We start from the raw sequence: 14,916 nt of genomic DNA, 5'->3' as shown, positions 1-14,916 counted from the left end.
GCGCCTGTTTAATCTTGTAGTTATCTTGTGGTTTCCAAACCACAAGATAACCACAAAATACTTGTAAGATTTTCTTTTTTTTTACCGTCTGAATTGGCTTTCACCGTGTGAATGCGGCTAATAACAATAAACACAATTACAATAATGATGAGGATTATTATTATCATCATCATAATTATTATTATTATTAATATTATAATTGTTATCATTATTATTATTACTATTATTATCATCATTATGACTTATTAAGTAAGCAAATATCATTCCCCAAAACCTGGTGGGGATGATTGTACATGCCATCCCCCCCCCCCACCTTGTGAGGTGGGGGGGATGCATCCCCCTCATCCCCCCCCCCCCGTTGTCTACGCCCCTGATTTTCTGAATAATTTAACGTATAATTTTCCTGTCAATTTCGCTTTCAGAGATATATCTCTAGTGATTTTAGGTGCAGGAATTCCGCCCACACTCACACACACACGCATATATTACTATCCGACTGCGACTGAATTTAGAAGAAAATCGATAATCGATAGGATTAGTTCCATGCATTAAATCAAATCTCTTAATCCCTTCCTGATTGAGTTTGCTGTACGATGTACGATGTGTGCAATTAATTCCAATCAATTTCCTGACCCCTAAACCTGATTCATTGTATATACCTGTCTCTCTTTTTTTCTCCATAGTTTTTTTTTATTGGTTCCAAAACATTACAAATCATTCTTAGAAATACAGTTGGTTTTCATCTTGACATAATTCAGCAATGTGAACGGATTCCAAATTGATGAAAAAAAAATTAAAATTTGTCTCGATGTATATGTCCTTTCATCTCGTCTTTACGTAAATTTTCAATGTTTTTTAGTGCCTTCAAAATGTGTCATGAATATAAAAGTGTAGTGAGCCTTTCCGTAGAAAACTCTAAACAGCGACCGTCGCCAAAATCTCCTTGGTTTCTAGCTGGTGCAGTGCATGGTATAAACGGGCGTATAAACACGTACACGAGGCCGGGGTCTATAGTCCTGTAGAAGTTTTTCAGACCCGGAAAAGTTGTTAAGTACAAGGTTTTTTTGTTGATTTGTGTTCTAGATGGGTATTAAAGTAAATTCAGCTTGGTTGCCAGCTTGGCAACCTTGGGCAACTTTTTTAATAGCCATATTAGCATAATCATCTAATTAGCATATGTGCAATATGTAATAATGTTGCTCAGGGGCGTAAATCCGTACCGAGGAGTGGGGGGGGGGGGGGGGATGATCGGCGATAGCCATCACATACTAGCACGAGCACACGGCCACACTAATTTACGCAAGCGCGCGCGATCGCGCACGCACAAACACACAACACACATACACACTTTTTTCTTTTAAGTTCACACACACACACAAACGCACACACAAACACGCACACCCACGAACGAACAAACAATAAACACTATTAGAGAAAAAAGACGATTCGTTGTACCGTTCTCGAAAATAATCCTCGTCTGAATTCAGTTCCACCCCCCCCCCCTCCCGCGAGAAGCGCGGAAGCTTTGACGTTTCATAAAATCATTAGAGAAAGCAGACGATTCGTTGTACCGTTCTCGACTCTTAATCCTCGTCTGAATTCAGTCCCCCCCCCTCCCCTCCCGCGCGAAGCGCGGAAGCTTTTACGTTTCATTAAATCATTAGAGAAAGAAGACGATTTGCTGTACCGTTCTCGACTTTTAATCCTCATCTGAATTCAGTTTTTCCCTCCACTCCCGCGCGAAGCGCGGAAGCTTTCACGTTTCATTAAATCATTAGAGAAAGAAGACGATTCCTTGTACCGTTCTCGACTTTTAATCCTCATCTGAATTCATTTCCCCCCCCCCTCCCGCGCGAAGCGCGGAAGTTTTTATGTTTCATTAAATCATTAGAGAAAGAAGACGATTCGTTGTACCGTTCCCGACTTTTAATCCTCGTCTGAATTCAGTTTTTACCCTCCACCCCCCGCGCGAAGCGCGGAAGCTTTTACGTTTTCATTAAATCATTAGAGAAAGAAGACGATTCGTTGTACCGTTCTCGACTCTTAATCCTCGTCTGAATTCAGTCCCCCCCTCCCCTTCCGCGCGAAGCGCGAAAGCTTTTACGTTTCATTAAATCATTAGAGAAAGAAGACGTTTCGTTGTACTGTTCTCGACTTTTAATCCTCATCTGAATTCAGTTTTTCCCTCCCCTCCCGCGCGAAGCGCGGAAGCTTTCACGTTTCATTAAATCATTAGAGAAAGAAGACGATTCCTTGTACCGTTCTCGACTTTTAATCCTCGTCTGAATTCAGTTTTTACCCTCCTCCCCCCCCCCTCCCTCCCGCGCGAAGCGCGGAAGCTATTACGTTTCATTAAATCTTTAGAGAAAGAAGACGATTCGTTGTACCGTTCTCAACTCTAAATCCTCGTCTGAATTCATTCCCCCCCCCTCCCACGCGAAGCGCGGAAGCTTTTACGTTTCATTAAATCATTAGAGAAAGAAGACGTTTCGTTGTACTGTTCTCGACTTTTAATCCTCATCTGAATTCAGTTTTTCCCTCCACTCCCGCGCGAAGCGCGAAAGCTTTCACGTTTCATTAAATCATTAGAGAAAGAAGACGATTCCTTGTACCGTTCTCGACTTTTAATCCTCATCTGAATTCAGTTCCCCCCCCCTCCCGCGCGAAGCGCGGAAGTTTTTATGTTTCATTAAATCATTAGAGAAAGAAGACGATTCGTTGTACCGTTCCCGACTTTTAATCCTCGTCTGAATTCAGTTTTTACCCTCCACCCCCCCCCTCCCGTGCGAAGCGCGGAAGCTTTTACGTTTCATTAAATCATTAGAGAAAGAAGACGATTCGTTGTACCGTTCTCGACTCTTAATCCTCGTCTGAATTCAGTTCCCCCCCCCCTCCCGCGCGAAGCGCGGAAGCTTTTACATTTCATTAAATCATTAGAGAAAGAAGACGATTCGTTGTACCGTTCTCGACTTTAATCCTCGTCTGAATTCAGTTTTTACCCTCCTCCCCCCCCCCTCCCTCCCGCGCGAAGCGCGGAAGCTATTACGTTTCATTAAATCTTAAGAGAAAGAAGACGATTCGTTGTACCGTTCTCAACTCTTAATCCTCGTCTGAATTCATTCCCCCGCCCCTCCCGCGCGAAGCGCGGAAGCTTTTACATCTCATTAAATCATTAGAGAAAGAAGACAATTCCTTGTACCGTTCTCGACTTTTAATCCTCATCTGAATTCAGTTCCCCCCTCCCTTCCACGCGAAGCGCGGAAGCTATCACGTTTCATTAAATCTTTAGAGAAAGAAGACGATTCCTTGTTCTGTTCTCGACTCTTAATCCTCGTCTGAATTCAGTTCCCCCCCCCCTCCCGCGCGAAGCGCGGAAGCTTTTACGTTTCATTTAATCATTAGAGAAAGACGACGATTTGTTGTACCTTTCTCGACTCTTAATTTCTTTAAAAAGGGGGTGGGTTTTTTTTTTTCTCTCTCTTTGGACTCCTGAGAAATGTAACAAGGAGGTTATAAAATATCTTGAATATCATAGAAAAATTGATCAAATCCCGGGATCAAATTCCTGAAATTCCTGCTAGCTTTGAAAGCTCATTCAGGATTATTTCAAAAATTTTATTTTGAAAAGTAAAAGCATTGGCCCCCAGTCCCCCTCGATCGACTAGAGCTCACCTGAAATTGGGTAGGGGGGGGGGGTGGGTGTGGTACATTTAGCAGTGTTCCGGATTTTTGTTTGGGGGGGGGGGGGTCTCCAAGGCAGGAAAAGCCAGCGAAAAGCCGGCGAAAGGGGGATTCAGAAATGATGGCAGCGTGTGGGGGAAGGGGGTGCTTTCAAAGGGAAGGGAACGAGCATACGCGTACCCTAAATAACACTAAGTGGGGGAACCGGGCATCTACTGTAAATGATTGCCCTTTTTAAGCGCTCGCGCGCAGGTGCACTTTACGTCTGGGCTATAATAATACCTTGCAAAATAACGAAAAATTATTCTGAAGTTTATGAAGTGCTTGTTCGCGCACGTCGCACAACTATTCTTAATGATAGTGACATACTGTATACGTGTAGGCTATACAGTTATATATACATAAACAAAAAATAACTCATTTCTAATGCATTATGCTGAAATTGAAACAATCACATTTTTTTCTTCTTTTTCTTCTTCCTTTTTTTCTCTCTTTTTTTTGGTAATATCAGGGGGATGTTTGTACAAGCCACCCCCTACTTCAAGCCAGGGGGGATGCAGCCCCCCATCCCCCCGGGATTTACGCCCCTGATGTTGCTAATCTCAATCCAGGAAGCCTGAAAACATGGATAATACGACTTTTCAAGAGTTCTCTATGACAAGGAATATATTTATGACACCAATTTTTATTTTTAAAGTAGATATTCATTGATTTTAAAAACTAACTTTTTTTTCATTATTGCAAAGTTGAAACTTTGATTCGACAAGGTTATCAAAATTCAATGCTTGGAAACATTCGAGGTAATGATTATGATAAATTACAAAACGCTTAAATACAGCCCCGGCATAGCACCCGAAGAGCTCTCCAAACGCTGCTGAGATGTGTGAGATCACAGTATGGACATGATTTGCACAAGCAGACGATGTCCCATAACATCTCACACATTTTCAGTGCCTGTGTTTTCATCTTCTCTTGAGTTATTTCTCTTATATCACTACCGTCAGGCTAAATGTATAGTCTAGTGCCTCACTCTAAACCCCGCGCATGGTCTATTTTGATGACAAATGCAGCGATACAAAAATAAAGGAATCTGTCGCTTGTAAACAAAATAAGACGCCATTGTATATTCAGCTGTACACACCGCGGTATGTTCGGCGTTTCAAGAGGGAACAAATGCCGTCCCTAATATCATTCCAGGGGGTTTTCAATTTGAAAGTCTGGTTTCTTTGATTGTTAATTAACCCCTATTCTGTGTATTTACAAGCAAAAGATTTTAGTTATCAGAATCGGGTCCTATCCCCTTTTGATTGGTTTGACATGCCATTACATTTATATACACTAATAAACTCATTATAATTTGACAAATAATAGCTTTGCAATATTATGTTTATTCTTTATGGGATGTCGTCTGCTTGGGCAGTATGGCAGTATGGGTCCATATAGTGACGTCATTAAAACATCGTTATTTTTTCCGGCGAATCTCTCGTATATCCCAGCTGCTATGGAGGTGTTTGTATTTGTATTTTTATAAAATCACCCGATATGTAGTTGACCTAAAACTTGTACGATGGCCGTCTGTTAGCTTACCAGTTTCTAGTGATACGTTAGTTGACATATTTGTGATTTTCTTTGAATTTCACCTTTAAGTAATACAATAGTCTTAAATTTCATAATTAGCATAATATGTACAATATATGGACTCCATTGCCATTGTTTATCTATAAAGCCTAAAAATGGTGCAATGCAACATTGTAAATCACTTTTGAAAGATTAATCATTAACTCATGAGAAGATATTCCATGTATATGTAGTATAAATAGCCTAGTTAGCATAATAATGTGCAATATGTAATAATGTTACTAATCTCAATCCAGGAAGCCTGAAAACATGGATAATACGACTTTTCAAGGGTTTTCTATGACGAGGAATTCATTTATGACACCAGTTTTTGATTTCAAGTAATGCAATTGTCTTAAATAGCACAATGTGCATAATGAGCTAATTAGCATGTGTACAATCTATGGACTTCATTGTCATTGTTTATTTATAAAGCCTAAAAACGGTGCAATGCAACATTGTAAATTCCTTTTGAAAGAAAAATCATTAATTCATGAGAAGATATTTCATGTAGATGTAGTATAATTAGCCTAATAAGCATATATATGCAATGTGTAATAATGTTACTAATCTTAATCCGGGAAGCCTGAAAACATGAATAATATGACTTTTCCAGGAATTCTACCACCAGCTTGAGCAACGTCGGGCTTGTACACTCGATGGTTCTGGCTTTGGTAAACATAGACAGATCATAGTTCGCATTGTTGTATTCAACATCCCTGGCCTATATGTACGTACCTGTCTCACCACATCATCAATTCCATCATTATCATCTGCTTTAACCATCTTCAGTGTGTAGGCACGTACACGGGGGGGGGGGGGGGGGGGGGGGGGGGGGGGGGGGGGTGGGTGGGTTAAAATCCCCCCCCCCCTTTGGTATTTTTTTTTTTTGGTCTAATCCCGCCATAACCCCCCTAACCCCCCCCCCCCCTTTGGATTTATTTTTTTAATTTTTTTTTTAATTTTTATCTATTAAAAAAAAAAATAATATTCCCATGGCTGACCTAAAATAGCTGACCTTACCCCCCCCCCCCCCAACGGAGCAAAATGTCAAATTTTCAAATTTCGAGACCAAAAAAAAAGTACCTCTAAACCCCCCCCCCCCCCCCCCCCCCCCCCCCCCCCCCCCCCCCCCCTCCCCCTCTCCACCCTCCCCCCCCCCGCATATTCAGCGGCCGGCTGAGTCGTTGCGATTTTTTGGGGACCAAAAAAGAAAGAAAAAAAAGTGACCTCTTACCCCCCCCCCCCCCCCCCCCGCTTATTCAGCGGCTGGCGGCTTATTCAGTTTCTCTAAATCCAAGGACTGAAGCCCAACCATCACTGCGTATGATGACCCCGTCATTTCCTAGACATTTCATGAGGTTCGACAACATTGCCTTAAGACCAAGATAACCACCACATTGGACATACAATTTGTGAAGCTAAATAGAGTCCCAAATAATTGATATTCTACATATATGCTAATTAGGCATATTAGTATAATAATTACGTATTAAGCCAATTGCATTACTTTAAAATAAAAACTGGTGTCACAACTGAATCCCTCGTCATGGAAAACGCCGGAAAAGTCATATTATCCATGTTTTCAGTCTTCCTGGATTAAGATTAACAACATTATTACATATGGCACAAACAGTGTATATGCTAATTAGGCGAATTATACGACATCTACATGGAATATCTTCTAATGAATTAATGTGTAGTCTTTTAAAAGTGATTTACAATGTTGCATTGCACCATGTTTAGGCTTTATAGATAAACAATGACAATAAATTCCATATATCGTGCATATGCTAATTAGCTCATCATGCTATTTTAAGACAATTGCATTACTCAAAAATAAATATTGGTGTCATAAATGAATTCCTCGTCATGGAAAATCCTTGAAAAGTCACATTATCCATGTTTTCAGGCTTCCTGGATTAAGATGAGCAACATTATTACATACTGTACATATATGCTAATTAAATGATTATGCTAATTAGGCTAATTATACTACATATACATGGAATATCGTCTCATGAATTAATATTAATCTTTCATAAAGGATTTACAATGTTGCATTGCACCATATTTGGGCTTTAGATAAACAATGACAATGAAGTCCTTATATTGTACATTATTATGCTAATTATGCTATTTAAGACAATTGTATTACTTCAAAATAAAAATTGGTGTCATAAATGAATTCCTTGTCATATATAACCCTTGAAAAGTCATATTATCCATGTTTTCAGGCTTCCAGGATTGAGATTAGCAACATTATTACATATTGCACATATGCTAATTAGATGATTATGATAATATGGCTATTAAAAAAGGTTGCCAAGGTTGCCAAGCTGGCAACCAAGTCGAATTTACTTCAATACCCATCTAGAACACAAATCAACAAAAAAACCTTGTACTTATCAACTTTTCCAGGTCATGTACATGGTATATGGTACCGTCTACTGGACTACTACCTACTTGCACGTTTACGCTAGTAGGATTTTGAAACTAGGGCAGAACTTTGAAGACGAGTGAGAATTTGGGAAGAATTTGATTTTATTCATTCATATCTCATTTAAACAAACAAAATACATATTTATGTATTCATTATATAATAAAAAATAATTTAAAAAATGTTAATAAAAAATAAAAAACTTTTTTAAAATGCTGACCATACATTTTTAGATTTTGGGGTCGGTCGCCAAGGGCAATCCAACAAGTTTTTTTATTTTAGGCCCTATGTAGAATGATCGAATGTGCCCATAGAATAGAAGATTAGACCGAGGTTGAAACTAAGCATCATCAAGCCTTCGTTAAATGGATATTTACAAAATCACGTAATTTTGTAATAACTGTAGCTGTTGTTCTCAACCCCCGCCCCCCATAGTTTTTAATTAAAATATGTTTCATACAGACACGGAATATAATTAATACAATGGGTTAAATAGCACTTTAATATGAAAAGCCATTGTACATTTCACGCTTATAAAGATTACATGTTGTTCTTGTCAATTTCGAGATATTTTGTCGCACTTTGTAGAATGATCGAGTGCGCCCATAGAATAGAAGATTAGACCGAGGTTAAACTACGCATCATCAAGCCTTCGTTAAATGGATATTTAATTACAAAGGGATTTATACATTTAAAAAAAGTGAAAGAATATTTGGAAATTCATATGCACGTCTCTCTCTCTCTCTCTCTGTTGATGTGACAGTATAGTTAATTCATATACACACACATTGAACAGATGATAAAAATAAAATTAATCTTACCGACTCTCAATCACAGGTGCTGCATTACATCATTATGCGGTAAACGCTTCATTGTTCATTACAATTTTAACAGGCACGTTGGATTCGCCATTTTTAAGCAAATAGATCGCAGACGCTCATAATCAAACGCATTTACTTTTCATATTGGTAGTCCAAATCGGTTAATATAACCTTGTAATCTTTTTAAAGAGAAGGTGAACAAATAATTTTTGAGCGTTTTTTTTTTTTTTTTTTTAGTGTTGACGACCTGAAGGGAATATTAGAAAAATTATCCCCTGTAAAGTATGGCATTTAAAATGCCCTCATAATTCGAAATGCATATAGTAACAGGAGACGCGATAGCCCAGTGGTAGAGCAGTGGTCTCGTAACCGGGAGGTCCCGGGTTCGAAACCAAATCGATGCGCTAGTGCCCTTTGGTAAAGCATTAATCCTCATTACCAAGTCCTTCGAAGAGGACTTAAAACTACCAGTCCCCTGGTTGCTTACCTACACGTCAGGTATAACAAATAAACCAACTAAAGCTAAACGTTGTGGACCACGACATATATGCCTGCAACATGTTTGTGTTGTCCCATAATTTTATATAAAAGATGCATGTGACTTTGAACAAAACTGGGCCATTGATGGATGATTCCAAAACCTAGTATTGGTGATCATCCTTTTCCCATCGTTTCCAAATAGTTTTTCTTTTCACAATGCAATTACATGACTTGATATTTTTCAAAAAAGACATTTTGACATTTAAATGAACAAAAGAAAAAATATGTGTGCCAATAAAAAGAAATCCCGATACGAATCATCAACAACTCCAATTGTATGAGTCTCTCTTTATCAGTAATTGGTTCGAGACACACAAATCTGCTATTGTACTTTTTTAGAGTAATATATTATTCAAACTGTGAGGGTGAATATCTAGCTCTCTAGATATGCCTTATATCAAGTTATATAAAGTAATTCATGTACTATATATATTTTTGTTTAACCGTATTTTAATTCTTATTTTCGAGATAAAACTTAAAGAGGTATGCGATTACACAACCTTTCTTATGACATGACGTTACCATGATGCATAACATTTTGGAACAGTCGCGAACAAGGATCATTCATTCGTTTATTTTGCTACACGGTTTTAAAAGGCAGGAAGAAAAAAAGACTGGAACAAAGGCTAAAAGTGCGTCACGCGGAAAATATTTTTAATCCTATTGCTTCAATTGAATTTCGTTTTGACATATTTGTTTTGTTAATAAAAAGGTTTTACGTCCATGAACATGTTCATTCTTCGCGTTCGACATCGGAGACAACATACTCCTCTGACATCTCTCCAGGCGTATTTCGGAATTCCTATCACTTCCACAGATAAAAGGCTGCTCATTTCGACGTTAAACTTCGAATAACCTTTAAATTTTCGTCACAGTCAAGATTATAAACTCAGAAAGAGCAATGAATTGTTCCAGAGCTGTTTTCATCTTCGCGTCGGTTATCTTGTTCTTTTTTTTCATTGGTCTTTCCAGCTCAACTAAGATGGGAGGTAAGTGACATTCATATAGGAAGATGGAGGTGTCGTGGTCAAATAGATAAGTCACCGGACTATGGATCACATGGTTCGGGGTTCGAGTCCCGCCACGACACCGATGTCCTTTGGCACGACCTTAATCTATATTTGCCATACTCGACCCGGTTGAGGTAAATGGCTACCTGTCAGGAATTAGTTCCTTGAAATGCTAGAGCGCCATAGAGGCAGCCATCTTAAAGCCCGGGTAATAATAATAGTGGAGTGCCAGGAGTGTCAAGTTTGACAGATATGAGCGCTATACAAGAACCTTCTATTGTTGTTATTATTACTGTATCATTAGTGTTATCATTAAAATTATGGAATTATGCCCTCGCCTACCCTGGATCTCCTTAGCTATTTTGGGGAAAAGTCATAATTTTCATTAAAGTGGTCATCGGGAAATGTGTTTGACATGATGCAAATCAGTTTATGTCGTGCATGAACAGAAATAAAGTCACGTATATTTTGTTCCCTTTAATTAATGATTATGCGATATTTGCTAATATGATTAAGCGACAGTTGTATTTAAGAATGTTCCATGAGATGCCTTACAAATTGTTCGTGAAGTTTGGAAATTTGGCTCCAAGTCAGGTTTAAATAATTTTATTGCAAAATGTAATTTTTTAATTTATAATTTCATTGAAAAACGTACCAAATCAAATCTTTAAAAAGATAATTTGAAATATCATTTCTACGCTTTTAATCCCACAAGAGAGGAAGGAACGCGTAAATATAGAGATCACACTTTTATTTGCGTGTGTGATCAATATTGCTCCTTAATGCAAAACTCCAACTGAAAAAGGTAAAAATGTTCTCGTTCAATATCAAATATAATTCATAAAAGGGTGTTGCTAGAAATGCCAGCCACTTCAACCCTCACCAAATCCAACAGATTAATACCCTAATATTTTGATTTGATTTGATTTGATTTGATTTATTTTCATATTTCTCATGTTACATTTACATTTCTAAATAAAGTACAAGTTTTGTTTTGGTGATGAAATAACAATCAATGATACATAATAGATAACATACATATAAGTGGTCAATATAGAGAACGGATTTAACTGAGAAAAATATGATGGGACCTACATGCAAAATTTGCATTCCAGCGCTTAATAAATATTTCAATTCTTCCTGGCTCACCTTTTGGCTCATTACGCCACTGATAGAACAACAAAAACTAGCTCGGAATATGAGGAATGGGTACAGTATTTGAAGTTGACTGTGTATAAACCTACACACGATGCGCTAGTGCCCTTTGGTAAGGCATAACATCCTCATTACCAAAAATTGTTCGTTACGAAATTATTCTAAACCGATTGGTCGCTTTTGAAGCTTGCGGACAATCCTGGATAGATATTTTTTAAGTCAATGTGCAAAATGTTATGACCACAAATATTCATCAAGATAGGCGCATTTAACTCAAACAATGACCTCGATACTCTCAACATGCTATTTTGATGCAAAACTGGCGAGGAATTGAAATCATTTTTTTTTTTTGGGGGGGGGGGGTGGGTGGTGGGTTATGATTATCGGCTATACAGAAATCAAAAGAGAAGTGCGTCAAGGGTGCGTAATGTCCCTGAACCTGTGCGCAGAGTTGATAATCAGGGAAATTGCAGTGTCAGTGTTTAAGGTGAAAATACTCTGCTGGTGACACTGTTTTGTGTGCGGTGAGAGTGAAGAACATAGTGAGGAACAAAGTGATAAACACAGAGAAGAAAATGGACATTGACGAAGACCATGGAAAGGAAAAAAAACAATTATACATGTATTATGTTTTTCGTAAGGAAATTACATCATTTTAATATTTAGTGTACATGAGAATAATGTGGAAAGATATGAAAACTAACCGAGAAATACTGCAAATAGCAGGACTTAAACAAAATATCCTGGTAGGAATTGTTACAGCTAGAGTTAGGCGAAATACTTATACCTCATCAAAATACATCAGAGTATCTTGAAAGATTTGTTGAAAGGAAAAGTAGAAGGTACCAAAACAAGAGGGAACCCAAGAACCAACTGGGAGGTAAACATCAAGACAAACAGTGGAATGACAATCAGCCTCCGAGCTGATAGAAGATACCTTGATAGATATGGATCACTTCCTTCGTGACTGGATCTTCACCAAAGTATCGTAAAAGATACTCCAAAGTAGTCGTTGAGTCAATAATAATATAGTAATGATAGTACTATTGGATACAACACAAGGTGCTCGAGGCGCTCTAACAATATTCTTGAAAAGCGCTTCTCACTATTTTTCTTTCAGTTTTGAGGATTGATTCCACTCTACTCGAAGCGAAGTGATCCCTGAAAATTATATATCCCCCACTCGCCCCTTAAAAAAGGGAGCCTCCATTCCTGTACATTACGAGATTAGCTGTTATCTTAATCAATATCTAAAAATTATTCTATCTCTTTCATTCGTATAGAATCTGACTCATCTTCGTCCTCTGGTGATTGTGACAATCCCACTTTAACATCCATGTTTAAAAAACAGGATAGACAGGTAAATAATGAATGTATTCGTGCATCACTACCTATATAAATCTTGCATCCATCTATACGTTACTATGTACTAAACACATCAAGTGTGAGAAATGGTGATCGTGACATTCTTACTTTACAGTCATGTTTAAAGGGAGAAAAAGACAGGTAATAACGAATTGTATACATAATAATAGTGGGATATTAGTAATCCCCTACATTAAAAAAAAAGGGGGACCGCAGGGAATTCTGGGCGAAAATTTCACTCTTCACACTCCAAAATAGTCGACAAAACCGAAAAAAGATCTTCATGTTTTGGGGATTAGAACATATCAAATATATAAATAAAAACGTGTTTTTTTTTAAAGCCGTGTGAGAGTGTGCTTGTTCTCCAAACCCCTAGATTGGTTTTACGTGATTTAAGGTTTGCATCAATTGAACAACGTCTCTCTATAGACAATAGCCTATGTAACACTCAGTCCAAGAAAACACGATTATCTAATTTTTCACGAATGTCTCATACTTCACGTATTCATGACAATACATGGAGTAGACTAAAATCAGTATTTATTATTTTTAATTTTTTTGCAATTTTTCTTTCTATTTTTTTTTTTAAAGTGATAAAGTAACTTTCTGATCGTTCAATAAACAACAATAAAGTGGCCCCAACATATTAAAACTGTTGGTTCCTAAATCTCTCCCGTGCACAAATAAGACCCAAACATATAACATGTTGATGCATTTACACTACTGTACCTGTATCTTTTTAGCTAAAAGGTTTTCAGAATGATATAGCCTTCTTACGGAATTTTATTTGATTTCTTTTGTAGAAAAGAAGTGCGCCACTCCGAGGTAAGTAAGACCGAGGGTTTCTTTTGGAACGAAATATCAATATAAGACATTTCTATAAATCCTGTAAAAAAATAGGAGTTGAACATATTGTAACTGCTAGAGTGCTTTAAAGCCACCTTGATTTCCTTGCTGTCCAATATAGTGGAATTTCATGATTTAGGCCTGTACTAAAAAAAAGGCTAAGGCCAAACCTAATTCAAACCTGGTTTTCATCCCATTTTTCTTCCTTTTTACGACTCGCCTCAGTTAGTTTGTTGTTTCATATTTTCGTTGTGAAATGAAAATACGTATACAAAATGGGAACAAGTAGATAACCAAAATCGTTCAAATAATGACATTTCACATGGTTTTGAGCCGTTGAAGTGCAAATCTAAATGAAATATGATCATGAAATAATGTTTAGAAAAAGTCATAGAAGCAATTTTGTGTGCAGAAAAGTTAATCAAAAATGAAATATCTAAATTTGAACCCTTCCTCGTCATTTCGAGATTTCTGGACGAGAAACTAAGAATCAATTATACTTTGCCTAAGGCCATGCAGCGCACAACGTGACCCGACTGCGATCCGATTCCCGAAGAAATGGTACTTGTAATAGATATGGGAACCTAAACCAGCATCATCTTCCCGATTTAGGTGCTTATATGATGATAAGAATACTAACAACCGGAATTTTAGTTCATTTAAACCTTCTAGTCAGAATGATAGCCGAATCAGCTTGGAATCGTAGACAATCGCACTACGCGTCTGATGGCATTACGTTTCTGTGCCGATTAACTTTTTCTTCCTTCAACGGAGTTTGAAATCCTTTGAAATTTAAAATACATCAGTTGTAATCAGTATATATTTCTGTTTTCAATTATTTCGCCACATTTTGCCAACTAGTGATATATATATATATATATATATATATATATATATATATATATATATATATTACTTTACCTCGTTAAACTTAGGCTCACTTCATCGGTTGGCTTTTTTTTTGGAAACATCGGAATTTTAACTTCCACATTTGTGAAAAGTTTACACTTCTTCATTTTTTTCTACGGGATGGGGTGAATACCAAACAGTTTCAAATAATCATGTCTTTTCTCTATTATTAACCTAAATGATTTAAACAATGTAATATAATCGTAATCTTTTATTGTCACTCATTTTCTTAAAATAATGTTTTGTATTTGATCTAAATGAAAATAAATTAATCTGAAAGAATATAGATGTATGTTTAATATATTGTGTAATGTAATTGAAGATGGGAATGTGTTTGCCATCATAATTACAACTTTGTATCACACTGTGCATAGTTACAGAGTGTCGAGGAGATGGCAATTCTCCAACGATCACGATCGAGTGTGACCCAGGATCAACTATCAGCATCAGCAAAGGAGTTTGTGTGATAGTCCCTTCTTGCGATGCTTATGACCCCTCTCTGGAGAGCCAGTGTGATAACAGTGACAAGACG

The sequence above is a fragment of the Strongylocentrotus purpuratus genome, unplaced genomic scaffold, assembly GCF_000002235.5.
Source record: "Strongylocentrotus purpuratus isolate Spur 01 unplaced genomic scaffold, Spur_5.0 spur5_scaffold_15, whole genome shotgun sequence".
NCBI classification, from domain to species: domain Eukaryota; kingdom Metazoa; phylum Echinodermata; class Echinoidea; order Camarodonta; family Strongylocentrotidae; genus Strongylocentrotus; species Strongylocentrotus purpuratus.
Note: the sequence above shows the minus strand (reverse complement) of the source record.